The following is an 18,480-nucleotide window of genomic DNA, read 5'->3' as shown; positions in this document are numbered from 1 at the left end:
TAGAGTTTTTACCATTCAACATTATTGTGGGTGCTATGACCGTATTTAATGTGAGATTTGATTCTGCGCAAGATAATCCCTTACAAACTCTATTGCTAGAAATGAATGTTCATATCTAGAGGTGATTAGTTCTATGACACAACATGTTGTTTTACTTCACTAGTTATATCTCCTAGACTACCGATAATTATTGCTTTATGATATATTCACATAGTTCAGGCATTGGCCTCTATTTATCAAGGTCTGGCGGACCTGATCCGACAGTGCGGATCAGGTCCGCCAGACCTCGCTGAATACGGAGAGCAATACGCTCTCCATATTCAGCATTGCACCAGCAGCTCACAAAAGCTGCTGGTGCAACGCCGCCCCCTGCAGACTCGCGGCCAATCATTGGCCGCCAGCAGGGGGGTGTCAATCAACCCGATCGTACTCGATCGGGTTGATTTCCGGCGATGTCTGTCCGCCTGCTCAGAGCAAGCGGACAGCATTATGGAACAGCGGCCTTTGTGACCGCTGCTTCATAACTGCTGTTTCTGGCGAGTCTGAAGACTCGCCAGAAACAGGGGCCGACAAGCTCCATTCGGAGCTTGTTAAATATAGGCCATTATCTAAAGTTATTTTTCTTTTTTTTACTTAAGAGCCATGAGTCATCATTTTCATCTCCTGACAGTTCACCCAAAAAATTTCTCCCATTTAAATTGTTCCCAATGATTCATTTTACCTGCTGGAGTGTATTAAATCATTTACAAGTAGCTAATTTACCCCTATTTTGGCCTTTGAAATAGCTGATTTAGCTTGTGGTTTCCCAACCTATACTGAAAGTTTTGATACTGGGGTCTCAGCTATTGTATAGCCTAAGTAAACACAGCCAGAAGAAGAAGTTACACTGCCAGTGGGGGTGTATGATAGTTAAGTAATAAAATGATAATTTTTCATTGTTCTCTCTATGTATTGAGCTTTGGTGTTCCAGACAAATATAAGATAAGGAAGCAAGTCAGTGTACACAAAGTGATAACATAATGAGATCTGATATTACCTGAAGCTCAACCCATTGTAATAGGCTGTGGTTTAAAAGCACAAAACCAACTACTTCATATACACAAATAAACCTGAAAATGCAATTTCTCATACATTTTATACTCTGCAGCTGGTATAACAAGTCATTGAAAATACATTAATATAAAAACACTTTTACAGTGTAATGTCCCTTTAACCTTAATCGCATATGTAAATTAGATAATGTATTTACAGTGGGGCAAAAAAGTATTTAGTCAGCCACCAATTGTGCAAGTTCTCCCACTTAAGAAGATGAGAGAGGCCTTTAATTTTCATCATAGGTATACCTCAACAAAATGTGGAAACAAATCCAGACAGACAATCACATTGTCTGATTTGGAAAGAATTTATTTGCATATTATGGTGGAAAATAAGTATTTGGTCACCTACAAACAAGCAAGATTTCTGGCTCTCACAGACCTGTATCTTTTTCTTTAAGAGGCTCCTCTGTCCTCCACTCTTTACCTGTATTAATGGCACCTGTTTGAACTTGTTATCAGTATAAAAGACACCTGTCCACAACCTCAAACAGTCACACTCCAAACTATGCTGAAGACCAAAGAGCTGTTGAAGGACACCAGAAACAAAATTGTAGACCTGCACCAGGCTGGGAAGATTGAATCTGCAATAGGCAAGCAGCTTGGTGTGAAGAAATCAACTGTGGGAGCAATAATTAGAAAATGGAAGACATACAAGACCACTGATAATCTCCCTTGATCTGTGGCTCCACGCAAGATCTCACCCCATGGGGTCAAAATGATCACAAGAACGGTGAGCAAACATCCCAGAACCACACGGGGGGACCTAGTGAATGACCTGCAGAGAGCTGGGACCAACGTAACAAAGACTACCATCAGTAACACACTACGTCCCCAGGGACTCAGATCCTGCAGTGCCAGACGTGTCCTCCTGCTTAAGCCACTACATGTCCAGGCCCGTCTGAAGTATGCTAGAGAGCATTTGGATGATCCAGAAGCGGATTGGGAGAATGTCATATGGTCAGATGAAACCAAAGTAGAACTGTTTGGTAGAAACACAACTCGTCGTGTTTGGAGGAGAGAGAATGCTGAGTTGCAACCAAAGAACACCATACCTACTGTGAAGCATGGGGGTGGCAACATCATGCTTTGGGGCTGTTTCTCTGCAAAGGGAACAGGACAACTGATCCATGTACATGAAAGAATGAATGGGGCCATGTATCGTGAGATTTTGAGTGCAAACCTCCTTCCATCAGCAAGGGCATTGAAGATGAAACGTGGCTGGGTCTTTCAGCACACCGCCCGGGCAATGAAGGAGTGGCTTCGTAAGAAGCTTTTCAAGGTCCTGGAGTCGCCTAGCCAGTCTCCAGACCTCAACCCCATAGAAAACCTTTGGAGGGGGGGGCGGAGCTCGGCCGTGCAGGCAAATGGCCGCAGGGTGATTAAGCTCCGTGTTGGAGAAAGGACCTAGAGACTTTTATACGCCACGCAGCTGCTCCAAAAGTGCCCTATGTGAGCATAATAGTGTGGGAATACCTCCCGGACAGGAATGTTGGCACTTTGAACCCGCTTAGAGACTTTGCTAACTAATTTTATCCTGCGTTGGAAAGACCGCCGCCATCTTGGATCAGCCCGTGTACAGACCATGCGGCCACACTAAGCGGCCATCGACCGGACTCAGCCCATGAACTGGGGTAAGCTATACAAGGTGGGCATAAAACTAAAGGGCTCCATGATCTGACCACAAGCCTCCGACACTAATTTTTAACCCTCCCGGGGTCACAACACATACAAGGTGCAACGGCAGCAATCAATGCCCCTTCTCGCCACAAAACCAAATGCCCGCACACAGAAAGGGGTTGCAGGGGCTCAGTTAGATCTTATGATTGTCAAGAGGATATGCTTTACGTAGGCTACAGTATACACAAAACGCTGAAGCTTAACAGCTGAATAACATGAGTAGGAGCTGGAACATATGTTGACATCATTAACAGTTTATCCCACACTCTCATTTTATTTTTCTACATCTCACGCTGTTAATGCAAAACGACCTGTGACACAGCTGGATGTCATTGCTAACCCTTTAACAAAATATGGCAGCCAGACGCTTAACTAAAGGAGAAAAGCTCAATAAAAGTCAAGCTGCAGCACCTATCTCAGTGAGCACCTTTTTCCAGCTACCGGACACAATAAATAGCCCTGCTTCTCAAACAGCACCAACTGAAAGCCACATGGAGTTAAGTAACACAGTAGACGCGCAGGCAACTGCTGCGTATATATCCCAATTAAAACAGGACATAGCCAATCTGCCATCAAAAGAAGATTTTGCATCCTTAAAGTCCCTGATAACCACAGAATTGACATCCATGAGAAAGGACATTAACAACTTGGGAGATAGGGTGGAGGAAGTAGAGGACACACAAAATACGATCAGTGAAATGATAGGAGCCCTTGACACCCATGCAAATGTCCAAGCCTCACAGATAGAGACATTACAAGATAAAATCGAGGATCTCGAAAATCGTAGTAGGAGGTCCAATCTAAGGGTGAGGGGTATCCCAGAATCAATAAAGAGCTCTGAGCTCAGAGAATACCTACAGAACTTATTTCAGCAACTTTTGGGGACGACAGAAATTCCAGACATGGAGTTGGAAAGAGTTCACCGTGCCTTACGACCCCCCCCCACCCACGGGTGCTCCCCCCAGAGATGTGATTTTTTAATTTTTAAGATTCACCGACAGAGAAGAAATCTGGTCCAAAGCGAGACAAGCGAGAAAGATTTCCTACTTGGATCATTCACTTCAAATCTACCCTGACCTCTGCTCAAGCACTTTACAACGCAGGAGAGATGTTCGATTTATCACCACTGTGCTCCAAGAGAAGAACATTAAATGCCGTTGGGGATTCCCCTTCAGCTTAATTGTGGTCAATGAAGGGCACACTCATACATATAGAGGGCCACAGGACCTAGACTCCTTCTCCAAAGGACTGGGTCTGTCCATACAGCCGCCACACCCTCCAGAGAGCCCACCTGAAGATTTCGCCTCAAAGCTGCATCAAATTTCTGGGACACAGTGGCACAAGGTGGAACATAAGAAAAAGAAGAATAGCCTGAAAACATGATGTAAAGACGAGAGACTTATCCTGCTTCCAGCTCCCTTGGTTGGACGAGATCGCTCCAATCACTTACTGTTAACATTGTTATATGTTTCTCTTTCTATTTAACAGGACATGGGATGTTTACACTTTTTCTCCATTGAGGAGAGTAAGCTTTGCCTAAGGGCACTCATTGAAATATGGACGGTCTACAGAGACTGCTGAAGGCACATGTGTGCTTACACAATTATCTGGATATATTGACTTTTTTGCCCTGTTGAGTTACATAGTTCACGTAATATAGGTTGTTCATAAACGAGTTTAGTCATGGGGCCACAATTTAATTCAACTTTAAAGGTGGCCACTTAATATCTTTAGAATTATCTAGGTCCGAGTAACCGGCCAACCCTTATTTTCTTACTATCGTAAGTTTAATGAGGAGACTATCTTTATTCTCCTCCTATAATGTTCTTGTTAATATTTATAGTTATTGGTTTTTTAAATATGTTATTCTTATTGTTGTTTATTTTCATGTAATGCACTGTGCTCACTGGTCCACTTTTACACCCATGAATGACCACCTGTCGACACACTATATCTCATATAGGATGCTTGATGTGATGTTACGTGTAAATGTGAATTATTCTGAATTCTGTGCAAGCCGATTTTCTTATCCCTACACTGACATCTTATGACTTCTAATAATAATGTGTTGAATATAATAACAATCAACGCCAAAGGCCTTAACTCCCCAAATAAGAGAAGCATAGCCCTTAGGGACCTTAGGGACAATAGAGGGGATATAATCTTAATATAGGAGACCCATTTCATACATAAGAAAGAACCCAAGACCTTTAAATATAAATTTGAAGAGTCATTCTACGCATCTAATCATACTAAAACCAATGGGGTGGGTATTTTGATCAGAAAAGGCATTCCCTTTACTTTATTCAATTTAATAAGAGATCGTGAGGGTAGGTACTTAATATTGGTTGGCAAACTTTATAACACAATTGTCACATTGGCGTGTGTATATGCCCCCAATGTCCGACAGGACCACTTCTTTAAACGTCTGTCTGACACCCTGCTGGAGAACAAAAAGGGCTTACTGATAATGGGAGGGGATTTAAACGTGTCACTCAATACTGATTTAGATATCTCAACAGGCTTGTCCTCCACCCCTAATAGGGTCCTATACAAAGTCAAACAACACATCAGGGATTTAGCGATACATGATGTCTGGAGGATACATCACATGACTGACCGACAATACACATTTTTTTCTTTCCCCCATTCCAGCTTCTCCCGCATTGATTATATATTCCTAGATGTTTCTTGTTTATCACTGGCATCTAGATCAACGATATCCCCTGCGGGCTGGACTTATCACTCTATGGTGAGCTGCGCAATTGATTGGCAGTCTGCCCCCCACTCCATGTTTGTATGGAAACTGAATAATGATTTGCTAGACCACCCACTCTATATGGATAAGATAGAGTCCCGACTGCAGGAATATTTTGATCTTAATATATCCTCTATAGCAGACTTTAGAATTATTTGGGAGGCACACAAGAGCACAATTAGGGGGGATCTTATCAGTATGCAGTCCCACCACAATAAACAAAAACGTGCTACACTCCAGGACACATTGTCTGCCATCACAATAGTGGAGGGGAAACTTAAACTCTCACCATCAGACGAAAATTTGAAAAAAGAACTTCAAACACTCAGAGAGAAAGTCAACACAATGTTGGACAGAGACTGTAAACAACTTGTACTCAAACTGCAACAAAATTATTATGCTAGCGACAATAGATGCAGCAGGCTACTAGCACGCAAACTGAAAAGACGAACAAATAGGTCCTATATATTATCCATTGATAGACCAGGTGCAGACAGGGCACATTCCACCACCGATATATCTGAAGCATTCCGCATATATTATGAATCCCTATATAACCTCCCACAGGCCTCCCAAACAGACTCAACTCAAGCAGCTCTAATAGAATCCTTCCTTCGGGATTTACCCATACCAACTATTACACAGGCCCAGGAAGAGGCCCTCAATTCCCCCTTTAAAATAGAAGAACTCCTCTTAGTCTTGAAAGATTTACCACTGGGAAAAGCCCCAGGCCCCGATGGCTTCACCAATTATTACTATAAAAAATACAGCAATATATTAGCTCCGCACCTGTTGTCATTGTTTAACTCTATCTCTCATACCAGTCCCTTACTTAGTAGTTCCTTGATGGCACACATCTCATTGATCCCCAAAGAGGGCAAGGACCATTCGAGGGTCAAAAACTATAGGCCGATATCATTGTTGAATACTGACATTAAAATATATTCTAAGCTGTTAGCAGCCCGGTTGAACGCCTTACTCCCAGATTTAATACATGCAGATCAGGTGGGCTTTATCCCTACAAGAGAGGCAAAAGACAACACTGTGAGACCTAATCGATTATGTGAATAACCATTCTATCCCCACAGTTATAGTATCCACAGATGCGGAAAAGGCGTTCGACCAGGTCAGTTGGGGTTTCCTTCGTATGGTTCTGCTGAGGATGGGCCTGGGTGAGTCCTTTGTAAATAGAGTGTTTGCTATGTATTCAGCCCCAGTAGCCAAAGTTCGTGTTAATGGCACTCTCTCGACCACCTTTGGGATAGCTAATGGGACTAGGCAGGGTTGCCCCTTATCCCCGCTCTTATTTGCTTGTGTGATTGAGATACTAGCCCTTAAAATCAGGTCCATAGCTGACATTACAGGTGTACAAGTAAAAGATCATCACCATAAACTTCTACTCTATGCTGATGACGTGCTTTTCTTTCTGACGAAACCGACCACTTCCATTCCAAACTTACTACACCAACTTGACGAATTCGGGAAAATCTCTAATTTCCTTGTAAATCAGACTAAATCTGAGATAATAAACATTACTATACCAACAGATGATATATCACCCATACGACAGATATGCCCATTTAGGTGGCAAAACCGTAAAATAAAATACTTAGGGATATACCTGACCCCTACGGTCCAGGAAATTTTTGAAGCCAATTTTATACCACTACAAACACTCGTTATAGCCATTCTCTCCTCCTGGCGGAGAAAACCATTGACGTGGACAGGTAGGATTAGCGCGTTTAAAATGAGCATATTCCCGAAAATGTTGTACATATTACAAACGCTACCCATAGCCCTCCCCCGAACATACCTTATATCCCTACAAATAAAAATGTTTGAATTTATATGGAATAAGCGGCACGCGAGGATAAATAGAAAGGACATGTGTCAGACGGTTGATAATGGGGGACTGATTTGGTAGAATACTGGAGGGCCACACATTTACAGAGGATAGTGGATTGGTTCACTAATTTTAAGACCAAACTGTGGGTACGTCTTGAACATGACATAGCAGGTAGCTTGCACCTAGGTACACAATGTTGGACACCGGTAGTCTTAGGACCAAAGCAGAATTTCCTTACTCATACGGTCCAGGAGACCATGTTGACCTGGGAGAGAACCATAGCAGAGTTTCCCAACATTTCCTCTAAGTACTCCCCACTTACTTCCTTTATTGCTAACAGGGAATTCCCCCCAGGACAATTAATCATGGTAAAAGGTGACACACAACAGGATAGGGTATTGATGATGTGCCATCTAGGGAATGAAAATCAGCTACATGATAGGACCACACTAATAGAGAAAGGCTTTATTTGCTTCAGAAACAGTTTTTTCCACTTACAGTGCTATAATTACTTATCAGGACACCCACACAAGGGGAATATGCTGAGACCTCTGACAGCTTACGAATCCTTATGCCATAAGACGGTCCCTACAAGACATACCCTGTCCATTATATATTTATTACTAAAACAGAGTACACCAGGCTATACACCGCATTTCATAGACAAGTGGGGAGAAGAACTAGGCGTGCAGCTCTCTCATGTAGACGCGTCTAAGATTTTTATGGCAATTAGGAAAACGGCCACATCTAGTAAACTTTTCGAATTAAGCTTTTGCATAGGTGGTATTTAACCCCGGCGCGTTGTAAGAAACTTTTTAGTAATTCTTCTGACGTATGCTGGAGATGTCAAACCGACATAGGCCACATGGCACATGTTTGGTGGCAATGCTCTAATATAACCCCAGTATGGGAAGAAATCACGAGGGAGATATCAAGGTTATTGGGTAGAAACTTACCCAGGGACCCAACTCTTTGGCTATTTCATATCACCCCTAAAAAACTCACGGTGGAGCAGAACAAACTATTTAATATTGCTAGTAATAGTATTAAGTTATTAATTGCTAGGAACTGGAAAAGCCCGAATGTCCCGACAATAGCACAATGGATACAAGAATGTAACTACTCCATCTCACTAGAGGAATACCATTATCTTAAACAGCGTAAGCTAGATAGATACCTACAAATTAAAGTACAATGGGAGGAATACTTGAGAGAGAGGTTCGGTCCTGGAAACTAATACAGTCCTTACAAGTAGTACACCCCAGCAGGAGACCTGGCTGGTTCCATGATCCCAACACACATGCAGGGCCTAAGAGACTCAGAAAGGCTAGTGCCCCTTAGTATAAGGTCATAATGGGTAACATTAGGCTTTTGAACCTAAGACATCGAGCAATAACCTATCTCACATGATATATGAACAGATCCATGCATTGGACAGCACAGTGTATTTTGTATTGTTTTGTTTCGTTTTATGTTGTTCTGTATTTTCCATTTTGCTTTTTCTTTTGTAAAATTGTCAACATCATTGTAACAATACTAATTGCATTCATGTAATACTTATTCTTTACAAAATAAAAACTATTTTAAAAAAAAAAAAAAAGAAAACCTTTGGAGGGAGTTGAAAATCTGTGTTGCCCAGCGACAGCCCCAAAACATCACTGCTCTAGAGGAGATCTGCATGCAGGAATGGGCCAACATACCAGCAACAATGTGTGACAACCTTGTGAAGACTTACAGAAAACGTTTGACCTCTGTCATTGCCAACAAAGGATATATAACAAAGTATTGAGATGAACTTTTGATATTGACCAAATACTTATTTTCCACCATAATTTGCAAATAAATTCTTTCTAAATCAGACAATGTGATTGTGATGTGATTGTGATTTGTTTCCACATTTTGTCTCTCATAGTTGAGGTATACCTATGATGAAAATTACAGGCCTCTCTCATCTTCTTAAGTGGGAGAACTTGCACAATTAGTGGCTGACTAAATACTTTTTTGCCCCACTGTATTCATACACTGTATTGGCTTAGATTTCATATACAGGCTTTTGTTATTAATCTATGATTATCCTCCTGACCTAATACATTAATCTTGGTCTCCCTTGTGTCCTTTGCATGTACAGCATGTATATTTTTTACCCTACATATGAAATATATATGCTACTATACTTTACCATTTCTCCTATTATTTACCAACCAAGCAGTAGCTCAAAATAAGTGAAATAAACTCCTAGGCTATGTGTATAAAGTACATCTCTTTAAGCAGTTAAATCTGTTTCACTACTCCACTATGATGTTACTTTTAATATTATTTTATAGGATTATAGAATTTATTAGAGGGTCATTTTCCTTCATTTAAAAAAAAAAGTTTATAAGCTGACCAATTATGGAGCATGATATATTTACCGGTGTCTTTTGTTAACAGTTGACTACCATACTTTCCGAATACATTAGTATAGGCTTTAGGAGTTTTGTTCTTTATCCCTGAAACAGCACCATAACCTTCATTACCATTATATGTGTTTTGTTTTTAAGTTAGCATAGGAGAAGGTCATTACATACGAGATTAGAGCTCAGATTATAAGGTCTGTATATGAGAAGTCATATTTGTATTATCAGATGTTAGCTTAACACTCTATGAGCTATATTACAAGTTTTGCGTTATGATAAGGTACGGCTTTACCGATGAAAAATTGGCCATTGCACGTGGAATGGCAGGTAACGCATATTACAAGTCGCAGCGGTATAGCTATACAGCTAAATAGCTAAATTTACCATAAGGTATGGCGTAAATATGTTTATTTGTGTGAATCTAAGGGCTACTCTTGGAGTAAGGTCAGGATTCCTAGAATTTTGTCTTTTCTCCAGGAAGGTCTGGAGAAAGGGTTGTCAGTCAGTTCTCTAAAAGATCAGATTTCTGCTTTATCTATTCTTTTACATAGGCGTCTGGTGGATGTGCCAGATGTTCAATCTTTTTGTCAGGCCCTGGTCAGAATCAGGCCTGTGTTTAAACCTGTTGCTCCGCCTTAATCTAGTTCTTAGAGTTTTGCAGCAGGCTCTGTTTGAGCCAATGCATTCCATAGATATTAAGCTGTTATCTTGGAAGGTTTTGTTTCTAATCGCTATTTCTTGTGCTCAGAGAGTTTCTGAACTCTCGGCTTTGCAGTGCGATTTGCCTTACCTTAGTTTTTCATGCAGATAAGGCGGTCCTTCGTACTAAATTGGGGTTTCACCCTAAGGTGGTTTCGGATAGAAATATTAATCAGGAAATTGTTGTTCCTTCTCTCTGTCCTAATTCTTCTTCTCATAAGGAGGAGCGTCTGTAGCATAACTTGGATGTTGTGCATGCTCTCAAATTTTACTTACTAAGTATTTTCGCCAGTCTTCTGCCCTGTTTGTTTATTTCTCTGGAAAGTGTAAGGGTGAGAAGGCTACTGCTACTTCTCTTTCCCTCTGGTTGAGAAGTATGATTCGTTTTGCTTATGAGACTGATGGACAGCAGCCTCCAGAGAGAATTACAGCTCACTCCACTAGGGCTGTCTCTTCTTCTCGGGCTTTCAAAAATGAAGCTTCCGTGAAACAGATTTGCAAGGCGGCAACATGGCCCTCTCTGCATACTTTTTCCAAATTTTCCAAATGTGATACTTTTGCCTCGGCTGAGGCCTCTTTTGGAAGAAAGGTTTTTCAAGCAGTGGTGCCTTCTGTTTAGGTCTACCTGTCTTGTTCTCCCTCCCATTTCATTCCGTGTTCTCTAGCTTGGGTATTGGTTCCCAATAGTAATTGGAATGATGTCATGGACTCTCCATGCCTTAGGAAAGAAAATAAAATGTATGCTTACCTGATAAATTTCTTTCTTTCCGGACATGGAGAGTCCACGACCCCATCCTTAAGATTAGACAGTAATTTTTTTACTAAACCTCAAGTCTCTACACCTTTGTGTTATCTTCTTTTTCTATTTCCCTTCGGCTGAATGACTGAGGGTTATGGGTAAGGGAAGTGACACTTAACAGCTTTGCTGGGGTGCTCTTTGCCTCCTCCTGCTGGCCAGGAGTGAATATCCCACTAGTAATTGGAATGACGTTGTGGACTCTCCATGTCCGGAAAGAAAGAAATTTATCAGGTAAGCATACATTTTTTTAATTTTTTTTTCGTAGTGTTAGGATTATTTAATATTGTAATGTTAGTTTTTGTTTTTTTTATTTTCTTTTATTTACTTAAAATAGTAATGTTAAATAAATTTATAGTTTAAACTTAGTTTTTTTATTTCACAGGTAAGTTTTAATTTATTTAAAGATAGTTATATTGTAAGTTTAATTTAAATTTAGGGGGTGTTAGGTTTAGGGGTTAATATTTTAATTTAGTGTGTTGCGTTGTGGGGGCCGGCAGCTTGGGGGTTAATATGTTTAGCTTAGTCATTGCGATGTGGGGGGCCAGCGGATTAGGGGTTAATAGATGTAGTTTATTGGTACAGATATGGGGGGCCAGCGGTTTAGGGATTAATCATTTTATTTAGTGTTCTTGATGTCGGGGGGTGGCGGTTTAGGGGTTAATAGCTTTATTTAGTGTTGGAGATGTCGGGGGCAGAGGATTAGGGGTATTTAGACTTGGGGTTTATGTTTGTGTGTTAGGTTTAAACTTAACTTTCTTTTCCCCGTAGACATCTATGGGGATTGCATTATGGCGATCTCCATTCTGCGTTCGCAGGTGTTCATTTTTTTCATTGATGTCTATGGGGGAAAGTGTGCACGAGCATGTAAATTAAGCCCTTGTCTTTTGTGCGGTATGGAGCTTAATGCACTATAACATACAGCACAAGATGGTTTTTCAGTAATTTGTAATGGCAGCGCTATGAAAAGTGCCATACCGCAAATTTTTTTGTGTTATTTACACACCCGGTATAGCGCAAACCTCGTAATCTAAGTGAATGTTACTATTGTTCTAGAAATGACTATATATCAGCCCATAAGTGGCTCTATATCATTATAGTTACCTCCATTTTATTTTTCACAAATGTTTATAGGTCCAAGAGTGGCTTCTATTATTAGGAGGATATTTATGAAGAAAATAGAGGTTTCAGTTATGCCTGTTTGCATGATGTTTCTTTTTAATGTAACTACTGAAATCTCACAATATCATTCCTATTTGTCATGATTGTTTTATAACTGATAATGCTCTAACATTTGCTAATAACCTTAATAAACAAAATATCATCATATAGGTTTCGCTATCAACACTATAGCTTCCAAACTCAGTGTTCCTGCAGACAAGATCATGGCCTCCATTACATATGCAGCGTCGCCCGCAAAAGCCGGCGACGCCGTTTTTTGTGCAATTTTGGTATCTCATATACGGCGTAACATAGAAGTTACGATCGTATATTTCACCCATCGCCCGCAATATTTACTCCCATAAGCTAACATGGGGCCGCGTCGTAAATCGGTATCCAATATCCAGCGCAAGGACTTACGTGACGAAAATGGAGAAAATCTTATTCCATTTTTACCTCGCCATAAAAAGCCGTAGCAAGCCTTGCGTATATGGGTATGGGAGCACCGTAACTCACTAAAATGCCTGCAAAAAAAAAACTAACACCTAACGCATGCGCAATGTCTATCTACCTGTCAACCACAATCCCCCACCGCAATAACTAATAAAGTCTATTAACCCCTAAACCGCCATAGCCCACAACGCAAGTAATAACTAAATTATTAACCCCTAAACCTAAGTCTAACCCTAACCCTAAAACCCCCCTAACTTAAATATTATTTCAATAAATCTAAATAAAATTACTATTATTAACTCAATTATTCCTGTTTAAAACTAAATACTTACCTATAAAATAAACCCTAAGATAGCTACAATATAATTAATAATTACATTGTAGATATTTTAGGATTTATTTTTATTTTACATGCAACTTTGTATTTATTTTAACTAGTTACAATAGTTATTAAATAGTAATTAACTATTTAATAACTACCTAGCTAAAATAAATACAAATATACCTGTAAAATAAATCCTAACCTAAGTTACAATTACACCTAACACTACACTATCATTAAAAGGAAATTTATGCTTACCTGATAAATTTATTTCTTTTACGATATGATGAGTCCACAGATTTCATCCTTACTTATGGGATTACGCCTCCTGGTCAGCAGGAGGAGGCAAAGAGCACCACAGCAGAGCTGCATATACAGCTCCTCCCTTCCCTCCCACTCCAGTCATTCGACCAAAGTTAGGAAGAGAAAGGAAAAGCCAAGGTGCTGAGGTGACTGAAGTGTAATAAAAAATAAAGACCTTTCTTAGAAAATGACAGGGTGGGCCGTAGACTCGTCATATCGTAAAAGAAATAAATTTATCAGGTAAGCATAAATTTCCTTGGCCTAGATTTAGAGTTCGGCGGTAGCCGTCAAAACCAACGTTAGAGGCTCCTAACGCTGGTTTTGGCCGCCCGCTGGTATTTGGAGTCAGTGATTAAAGGGTCTAACGCTCACTTTGCAGCCGCGACTTTTCCATACCGCAGATCCCCCTACGCCATTTGCGTAGCCTATCTTTTCAATGGGATCTTTCTAACGCCGGTATTTAGAGTCGTTTCTGCAGTGAGCGTTAGAGCTCTAACGACAAGATTCCAGCCGCCTGAAAATAGCAGGAGTTAAGAGCTTTCTGGCTAACGCCGGTTTATAAAGCTCTTAACTACTGTACCCTAAAGTACACTAACACCCATAAACTACCTATGTACCCCTAAACCGAGCTCCCCCCACATCGCCGCCACTCGATTAAAAATTTTAACCCCTCATCTGCCGACCGCCACCTACGTTATACTTATGTACCCCTAATCTGCTGCCCCTAACCCCGCCGACCCCTATATTACATTTATTAACCCCTAATCTGCCCCCCACAACATCGCCGCCAGCTACTTACAATAATTAACCCCTAATCTTCCGACCGCAAAGCGCCGCCACCTACGTTATCCCTATGTACCCCTAATCTGCTGCCCCTAACACCGCCGACCCCTATATTATATTTATTAACCCCTAATCTGCCCCCCTCAACGTCGCCGACACCTACCTACACTTATTAACTCCTAATCTGCCGAGCGGACCTGAGCGCTACTATAATAAAGTTATTAACCCCTAATCCGCCTCACTAACCCTATCATAAATAGTATTAACCCCCTAATCTGCCCTCCCTAACATCGCCGACACCTAACTTCAATTATTAACCCCTAATCTTCCGATCGGAGCTCACCGCTATTCTAATAAATGTATTAACCCCTAAAGCTAAGTCTAACCCTAACACTAACACCCCCCTAACTTAAATATAATTTACATCTAACGAAATAAATTAACTCTTATTAAATAAATTAATCCTATTTAAAGCTAAATACTTACCTGTAAAATAAATCCTAATATAGCTACAATATAAATTATAATTATATTATAGCTATTTTAGGATTAATATTTATTTTACAGGCAACTTGGTATTTATTTTAACTAGGTACAATAGCTATTAAATAGTTAAGAACTATTTAATAGTTACCTAGTTAAAATAATAACAAATTTACCTGTAAAATAAATCCTAACCTAAGATATAATTAAACCTAACACTACCCTATCAATAAAATAATTAAATAAACTACCTACAATTACCTACAATTAACCTAACACTACACTATCAATAAATTAAATAAACACAATTGCTACAAATAAATACAATTAAATAAACTAGCTAAAGTACAAAAAATAAAAAAGAACTAAGTTACAGAAAATAAAAAAATATTTACAAACATAAGAAAAATATTACAACAATTTTAAACTAATTACACCTACTCTAAGCCCCCTAATAAAATAACAAAGCCCCCCAAAATAATAAATTCCCTACCCTATTCTAAATTAAAAAAGTTACAAGCTCTTTTACCTTACCAGCCCTGAACAGGGCCCTTTGCGGGGCATGCCCCAAGAAGTTCAGCTCTTTTGCCTGTAAAAAAAAACCATACAATACCCCCCCCCCAACATTACAACCCACCACCCACATACCCCTAATCTAACCCAAACCCCCCTTAAATAAACCTAACACTAATCCCCTGAAGATCTTCCTACCTTGTCTTCACCATCCAGGTATCACCGATCCGTCCTGGCTCCAAGATCTTCATCCAACCCAAGCGGGGGTTGGCGATCCATAATCCGGTGCTGAAGAGGTCCAGAAGAGGCTCCAAAGTCTTCATCCTATCCGGCAAGAAGAGGACATCCGGACCGGCAAACATCTTCTCCAAGCCGCATCTTCTATCTTCTTCCATCCGGTGCGGAGCGGGTCCATCTTGAAGCAGGCGACGCGGATCCATCCTCTTCTTCCGATGTCTCCCGACTAATGACGGTTCCTTTAAGGGATGTCATCCAAGATGGCGTCCCTCGAATTCCGATTGGCTGATAGGATTCTATCAGCCAATCGGAATTAAGGTAGGAATTTTCTGATTGGCTGATGGAATCAGCCAATCAGAATCAAGTTCAATCCGATTGGCTGATCCAATCAGCCAATCAGATTGAGCTCGCATTCTATTGGCTGATCGGAACAGCCAATAGAATGCGAGCTCAATCTGATTGGCTGATTGGATCAGCCAATCGGATTGAACTTGATTCTGATTGGCTGATTCCATCAGCCAATCAGAAAATTCCTACCTTAATTCCGATTGGCTGATAGAATCCTATCAGCCAATCGGAATTCGAGGGACGCCATCTTGGATGACGTCCCTTAAAGGAACCGTCATTAGTCGGGAGACATCGGAAGAAGAGGATGGATCCGCGTCGCCTGCTTCAAGATGGACCCGCTCCGCACCGGATGGAAGAAGATAGAAGATGCGGCTTGGAGAAGATGTTTGCTGGTCCGGATGTCCTCTTCTTGCCGGATAGGATGAAGACTTTGGAGCCTCTTCTGGACCTCTTCAGCACCGGATTATGGATCGCCAACCCCCGCTTGGGTTGGATGAAGATCTTGGAGCCAGGACGGATCGGTGATACCTGGATGGTGAAGACAAGGTAGGAAGATCTTCAGGGGATTAGTGTTAGGTTTATTTAAGGGGGGTTTGGGTTAGATTAGGGGTATGTGGGTGGTGGGTTGTAATGTTGGGGGGGGGGGGTATTGTATGTTTTTTTTTACAGGCAAAAGAGCTGAACTTCTTGGGGCATGCCCCGCAAAGGGCCCTGTTCAGGGCTGGTAAGGTAAAAGAGCTTGTAACTTTTTTAATTTAGAATAGGGTAGGGAATTTATTATTTTGGGGGGCTTTGTTATTTTATTAGGGGGCTTAGAGTAGGTGTAATTAGTTTAAAATCGTTGTAATATTTTTCTTATGTTTGTAAATATTTTTTTATTTTCTGTAACTTAGTTCTTTTTTATTTTTTGTACTTTAGCTAGTTTATTTAATTGTATTTATTTGTAGCAATTGTGTTTATTTAATTTATTGATAGTGTAGTGTTAGGTTAATTGTAGGTAATTGTAGGTAGTTTATTTAATTATTTTATTGATAGGGTAGTGTTAGGTTTAATTATATCTTAGGTTAGGATTTATTTTACAGGTAAATTTGTTATTATTTTAACTAGGTAACTATTAAATAGTTCTTAACTATTTAATAGCTATTGTACCTGGTTAAAATAAATACAAAGTTACCTGTAAAATAAATATAAATCCTAAAATAGCTATAATATAATTATAATTTATATTGTAGCTATATTAGGATTTATTTTACAGGTAAGTATTTAGCTTTAAATAGGAATAATTTATTTAATAAGAGTTAATTTATTTCGTTAGATGTAAATTATATTTAAGTTAGGGGGGTGTTAGTGTTAGGGTTAGACTTAGCTTTAGGGGTTAATCCATTTATTAGAATAGCGGTGAGCTCCGATCGGAAGATTAGGGGTTAATAATTGAAGGTAGGTGTCGGCGATGTTAGGGAGGGCAGATTAGGGGTTAATACTATTTATGATAGGGTTAGTGAGGCGGATTCGGGGTTAATAACTTTATTATAGTAGCGCTCAGGTCCGCTCGGCAGATTAGGGGTTAATAAGTGTAGGTAGGTGTCGGCGACGTTGTGGGGGGCAGATTAGGGGTTAATAAATATAACATAGGGGTCGGCGATGTTAGGGCAGCAGATTAGGGGTACATAGGGATAACGTAGGTTGCTGCGGTTTACGGAGCGGAAGATTAGGGGTTAAAAGTGTAATGCAGGGGTCAGCGATAGCGGGAGTGGCAGATTAGGGGTTAATAAGTGTAAGGTTAGGGGTGCTTAGACTCGGGGTACATGTTAGAGTGTTAGGTGCAGACGTAGGAAGTGTTTTCCCATAGGAAACAATGGGGCTGCGTTAGGAGCTGAACGCTGCTTTTTTGCAGGTGTTAGGTTTTTTTTCAGCTCAAACAGTCCCATTGTTTCCTATGGGGGAATCGTGCACGAGCACGTTTTTGATGCCGGCCGCGTCCGTAAGCAACTCTGGTATCGAGAGTTGCATTTGCGGTAAAAATGCCCTACGCTCCTTTTTTGGAGCCTAACGCAGCATTTGTTTTAACTCTCGATACCAGAGTTAAATTTATGGTGCGGCCAGAAAAAAGCCCGCGGAGCGTTAACAGCCCTTTTACCGCCGAACTCTAAATCTAGGCCCTTTTCTTTTACAAGATATGACGAGTCCACTGATTCCAACCTTACTTATGGGATACAATACCAAAGCAATAGGACACGGATAAAAGGGAGGGACAAGACAGGAACCTAAACGGAAGGCACCACTGCTTGAAGAACCTTTCTCCCAAAACAAGCCTCAGACGAGGCAAAAGTATAAAATTTTGAAAATTTTGAAAAATTGTGAAGAGACGACCAAGTTGCAGCCTTGCAAAGCTGTTCAACAGAAGCATCATTTTTAAATGCCCATGAGGAAGCCACAGCCCTAGTAGAATGAGCCGTAATTCTTTCAGGAGGCTGCTGTCCAGCAGTTACATATGCCAAACGGATGATAAACGGATGAAAAAACAACGAATAATGAAGATGATTGACGAAAATCTTTAGTCGCCTGCAATTAAAACTTCAGGGCACGAACCACGTCCAAGTTATGAAAC

The sequence above is a fragment of the Bombina bombina genome, chromosome 6 (genome assembly GCF_027579735.1).
Source record: "Bombina bombina isolate aBomBom1 chromosome 6, aBomBom1.pri, whole genome shotgun sequence".
Classification (NCBI taxonomy): domain Eukaryota; kingdom Metazoa; phylum Chordata; class Amphibia; order Anura; family Bombinatoridae; genus Bombina; species Bombina bombina.
The sequence above is the reverse complement of the archived record's forward strand: the minus strand, read 5'-3'. Positions refer to the sequence as shown.